At 39.6% G+C, this 6,000-nt stretch overlaps 1 protein-coding gene across 14 annotated transcripts in view; it reads right to left on the bottom strand.

Annotated features, from left to right (window-relative positions):
* The window catches only part of NPAS3 (neuronal PAS domain protein 3), an 803,343-nt gene that overhangs the window by 130,710 nt on the left and 666,633 nt on the right, over positions 1-6,000 (bottom strand). The window lies entirely within an intron of this gene.

Below are 6,000 nucleotides of genomic sequence, written 5' to 3'. Positions count from 1 at the left end.
ACTGTGTGAATGGGCCCTAAGGCCCCTTCCAAACAGCTAAATAAAATCCCACATTATCTGCTTTGAACTGGAATATATGGCAGGTTGAACTTGGGGCCCTTCCACACAGCCCTATATCCCAGGATATCAAGGCAGAAAATCCCACAATATCTGCTTTGAACTGGGTTATTTGAGTCCACACTGCCATATATCCCAGTTTAAAGCAGAAAATGTGGGATTTTCAGCCTTGATATTCTGGGATACAGGGTTGCGTGAAAGTGCCCTCAGATAACCCAGGGCCCTTCCACACAGTCCTATACCCAGAATATCAAGGCAGAAAATGCCATAATATCTATTTTGAACTGGGTTATCTGAGTCCACTCTGCCATATATCCCAGGTCAAAGCAGATAATGTGGGATTTTATTCAGCTATGTGGAAGGTGCCTCAGTTCAAAGCAGATATTGTGGGATTTTCATATTCTGGGTTATATGGTTGTGTGGAAGGGACCAAAATCTGAATGGAATCGCACCTGCCCACATAAAACTGCACTAACTTAACAAAATGCAGTGGTTCATTTCCAGATTGTATGTTGACAAACCATCAAACATGCAACTCTTTCCCCTTTTCAGGGATTTTGTTTGGGACGACAAGGCTTTGGTACTTCACACACTTGCACTTTCTGAATATGAAACAGTGTCTTCTGTGCAAAATAATGGTTTTAGGCAGTAACACATGTATTTTTGGGTGGAAACCAATTCCTTACAAATAACTTGTGTGAAAAATGATTTTAAAACACACAAAGCCTGCCATATTGTATCACCTAGTAGGGAAAAATTGAAATTATTCATTTTTGCAGGTGAGAATGAAATATAAAAAGATCTATACTTGTATACTTACACTCTGAACCTTCTAAATACATTTTATATTAGTATGTTTGTGGGTTTGAGCATATTAAAATGCATAATTGTATAATATAAATTTTCTTCCAGTGTTTTGAATATATAATTCTTTATTAAAATATAACAAAACCAAATGCCACAGTTATTGGTTTCCTCACTTCAATTTAAAAACATGGTAATGCTTTTTTTTTTTGAAAGCCTGTTTTATGCAGCTCTACCTCTCATAGTCACATAAATTCAGATTAGATCTTGGATCCATTTAGCCCAGTATTGTCTTTGTCAGTGGCTTTCAGGTAGGGTCCTTCCACACAGCCATATAACCCAGAATATCAAGACAGATAATCCACAATATCTGCTTTGAACTGGATTATGGGAGTCCATACTGCCATATAATCCAGTTCAATGTAGATTTTATACAGCTGTGTGGAAGGGGCCATAGAAACACTAGCTACTTAATTCTTTCAGCTGGAGATATTAGGGATAATCTGGGGGCTTTGCCAATGTAAACATGAACTCTGCCATTGAGATTTTGTCCCAAGACACTAGTTGGGATCATCTCCAGATTCCATTTACATGCTACCATAAGCTGTATTTCAAAAGAAGGAACTGGCAAACCACCTTTCAATATTCCTTGCCTAAGAAAACCCTGTGAAATTCAGGGATTTCCATAAATCAACAAGACACTTGAAGGCAAATATACAGAATAAGAAGGGGAGGAGACATAGAGTGAAATATGGTGACATGATAGGAAGGAGACTCTGAGTCCTGAGTTGAAATTAGGTGATAAGTCCTGACTTGACAGGATGGAATGAACTACTTCAGAGTGAAGGTGAAGAATTGTGTTTTCTATATGCCCTCATGTAAAAGTACTCCTTTTAAACAGAAACAAACACAGCAATGAGACATGTGGGCAAATACCATCCCTCCACAATATCATTCTATGACCATGGCTACATCTACTCTATAGAATTAATGCAATTTGACATCACTTTAATTGCCATATATTCAATGCTATGGAATCCTGGTTGTAGTTTGGTAAAGCACCAACACTCTTGGGCAGAGGAGACTAAAGATCTTGTAAAATTACAACCTCCATGATTCCTAAACATTGAGCCACAAGTCTCTGCATTTAGTATTTATATGCAGTATGACTACACATAGAAGCCATTGAAATCCACAAGCAGGTGGACAATTCCAAAAGAAAGGAGGAAACCATGAAAATGAACAAAATCTAGCTACCAGTATCCTAAAATTAGGACAGTAAATAAAGAGCAATACTTAAAAAGCAGGGGAATTCCTGACATGAAACAATCAGGGCCCGCTAACACCTCCTAACAAAGGTCCCCCCAGGCAGGCAGCAGCCAGGCTTTGAAGCTGCAAGGCCATTTAAATGCTACTCAAGGTGGCCAATTGAAACATTCACACTTGCCTCAAGCAGATAAGAATTCTTTCTCCTATCCCTGGAAATTCCACAGATATACAAACCTCACTTGCCTAGTTTCCAACAGACCCCACAATCTCCGAGGATGCCTGCCATAGATGTGGGTTTATTTATTTATTTATCGTGTCAGGGGCAGACCAAAACAGTTGCATTGCATTTTTAACAACCGAACAAACAAAACACAAAGTTTGCAGACTTGGTAGTTGATAAAATGTCCTTTGACCAGTAGCTGGCCACTTGGAGTGCCTCTGGTGTTTCTATAAGAAGGTCCTCCATTGTGCATGTGGCAGGGCTCAGGTTGCATTGCAGCAGGTGGTCTGTAGTTTGCTCTTCTTCACACTCGCATGTCGTGGGTTCCACTTTGTAGCCCCATTTCTTAAGGTTGGCTCTGCATCTCGTGGTGCCAGAGCGCCGTCTCTTCAGCGCCTTCCACGTCGCCCAGTTTTCTGTGTGCCCGGGGGGGGGGGGGGGAGTCTCTCATTTGGTATCAGCCATTAATTGAGGCTCTGGGTTTTAGATGTGGATGAAATATTAGGAGAGAATGCTTCTGGAGCATGGCCATACAGCTCGGAAAACTCACAGCAACCCAAACTTCAGATTATTTGTAATGACTTCACAGTGACAGCTTTGTCTCTCATTTTGTTCTGCTCCCTCTGGTCCCAAGCATTTCAGACAAAGGATACTCAACCTGTAGTCAGTAAACTATTGGCAGAATAGTAGTGTGAAGACTGAGAGGACACAAATAGATTGGTTTGATTTGTTGCCAACCACTTTGCAAATACAGTTTAAGTAACAAAGCTCATTGAGTAAGTGGGCTTCATAGCTGATAAAGTTGCTAACCAAGATCAAGAGCATGCCAAACTGACTGTTTAAATACCTTAAAGGAGGGATACAGAATGGGACACAATGGTGAGAATGGTGTCAAATATTTCAGTAAGTTGTATGATATATTTCTGCAGAAGGCTAGAGTGATTTCTTTTAAATATCCACTAATTCCCAAACAAATAATAATCATCAAGAAATATTAAAATAAGCATTTTATTAGTTTCATTTCATTTCTTAATTACTCAGATTCAGTTTACCAAATTATTGCAGTGTGAAATGCTTAGAGGCAATGCTTACTATTAACAGGATTATTTACATGTAATCCCTCCTTCCCAAGGGGTATGAATGAACCTATCATTTGTGCATCCTGATTTATGCTCTGAAACAGTAGCATATGAATGAAACATAGTTGTTCTTGGAAGAATAATACAGTATGAAGCTATGATTTAGCTGTAAAATCAAGGTCTTTAGAACTTCATATGCGAACTTTTTTCAAACCTAGGAAGAACTGTTTGTAAGAATTTTTGTAACTGAAATATTTGCATAAATGACTCAGCCCCCTCAACATTGCCATTCCCACACTGTTGGAAAGCAGGGAGATGGTTGTTAAATGCCATTAAGACAACTTTGATGTATGGCAATCTTATGAATGAAAGACCTCCAGGTCACCCTATCATTAACAAGCTGTTCAAGTCTTGCATGCTAATGGCTTTTGCTTCCTTGATTGAGTCCTTCCATCTGTGATCTGGTCTTCCTCTTTTTCTGCTGTCTTCTATCTTACCAAGCATTATCCTCTTTTCTGCTGAGTCATACCTTCTCATGATATGGCCAGAGTAAAACAGTCTCATGATCTCATCACAAAGGGCTAAATTCAGTGGCATGTGCCATCAAGTGATGCCAGCAAAGCTTCATGGATGAAGGAGGGTGGAGCAGGTGCAGTCTGCCACCGTGGCAACACTGGAGGCTTCCTGTGTTGTCATTACAAGTAATGCGGGGAAACTGCGTGATCAACATATCCCCCGATGGAATCAGCTGGGGAGAGGAGTCAGGTGATGTGTGGCGTTGGTCACCGGGATCCCAATGCCCCCCAATGACATAGAGTGACTCCGGCAGCCATGTGACAAGGTTGTTAGTTTGTTCATCTTGAGTTTTGGGTACAGTTCAAGCTTAATTGAATATAGAAATGGGGAAATGTGATGTCATGGACAATCCTAATTTTAGCATTCAACAATTTATCTTTTTAATTCAGGGTCTTGCCCAGTTCCTTCATAGCTGTCCTGTCAAGTCCTAGGGCACATCTACAAGAGCCAAAAACCTCAGAAGCAGCAACCACAAAACCAGCATAGGATAGTGAAAAATGATGGCAACTGTAGTTTGGCAACATGTGGAATAATCAGCTTGGCGGAAGAATTCTGGGCACTGCAGTGCAAAAAAATATTAGTTCTTCCAACCTCTACCAAAAACACATCAATTTATCTCAGGGACTAATGCTAGATATGGTAACTACTGCATGTGACTTGTAAAAAACTTCTAGTTTATGGGGGTTTTCTTTCTTTCTTTTTTTTAAAAAACCCAATGTTTTTCTCACCCAGATTGGATCATAGAAGTAGAAATAGTTTTGACCTTCTTCTCTGCCACAAGACTGTATTTGAATTAATTTGTGGGAAGGAGATATTAAAAAGTAATATTGAAATTATATGACGTGAGAAGACAAAATTATGGTAGTGTAAAGGCTAAGATAGAACTTGGTAAAAGTTAGAGTTAAGGGCTCTTTCATGCAAGAGCTATATTATTTTTGAATCTTAAGCTAACTTTTAGCAAGAAGAAAAAAATGAAGATTTAATATTTCTGAGCAGGAATAAATGAGCAGACCTGTCTGTGACACTGCAAGGACTCTGTAAAATTGAAGTATGTTCAGCCTAATTATGCACCCATAGCAGAAAGGCGGGTCAAAGAGCACCTTAATAGCACTAATGGCTGCCAATAGTTTATTTAACCACCACAAGGAGTTTTTAAATAAAAGCCCACAACCAAACTAGTTACAATCAAACCACTTATAAGCTCTTATTATGCCCTTTATAGAAATATTGCAATTGCAGATAACTTCACAGTACTAACACATGCAGTGTGCATTACTAGATATGGAGTCTGAGATGTAAAAATGTGACACAAACTGGATAACCCCAAACAAAAACAACAGTGAGAGGGGAAATGATCATCATCAGTTGTATGGCTTTGTTGTTAAGCAGACTAATCTATGTGGGAGGATTTAGGGGAAGCAAAAAATCTTCCTGCAGCCCAGATCAGAAAGATTGTGTTGTGGAGCAAAAGAACAGGAAGGTTTGGGACAGAAGAAGGAAATTGGGGGGGGGGGGGGGGGGGGAGAGAAGAAGCAAACACGAATCTTAGTAGGGAATGGGGTAGTAGGAAGTTATTTGTTTCCTTAGCAGAAGACCAAGGCCCTCAAACAGCCAAGGCTCTTTCAGACTGTCCCATGGCCCTGTATGTATGGAAAGTGTTTGGGGTCTTTTTGGGGATGGTGGAAGTGCAAAGCCCCTCTATTGATAATGTTCAGGACTGACTTATATTATTTGTTATTGCATAATATACATTATGAGCTCTGTCCCCACCCACCCCATTTTGTTTTTTTTCTACTCTTTCTTTCTTCTGACAACCCTCTTTCAATTATACAGTTAAGATGGTGAAAGAAGCATAAGCTTGTTAGATGCTTATATGTATGTCTCTTCATTTAAGGTGACCCCATGAATTTTTCATAGGGTTTCCTTAGAAAAAGAATAGTTAGATATGGCTTTGCCCATTCCTTCCTCTGAAATATAGCCAAAGCATCTGGAATT

Source organism: Anolis sagrei, chromosome 1 (assembly GCF_037176765.1).
Source record: "Anolis sagrei isolate rAnoSag1 chromosome 1, rAnoSag1.mat, whole genome shotgun sequence".
Taxonomy (NCBI): Eukaryota; Metazoa; Chordata; class Lepidosauria; order Squamata; family Dactyloidae; genus Anolis; species Anolis sagrei.
The sequence above is the reverse complement of the archived record's forward strand: the minus strand, read 5'-3'. Positions and strand labels throughout refer to the sequence as shown.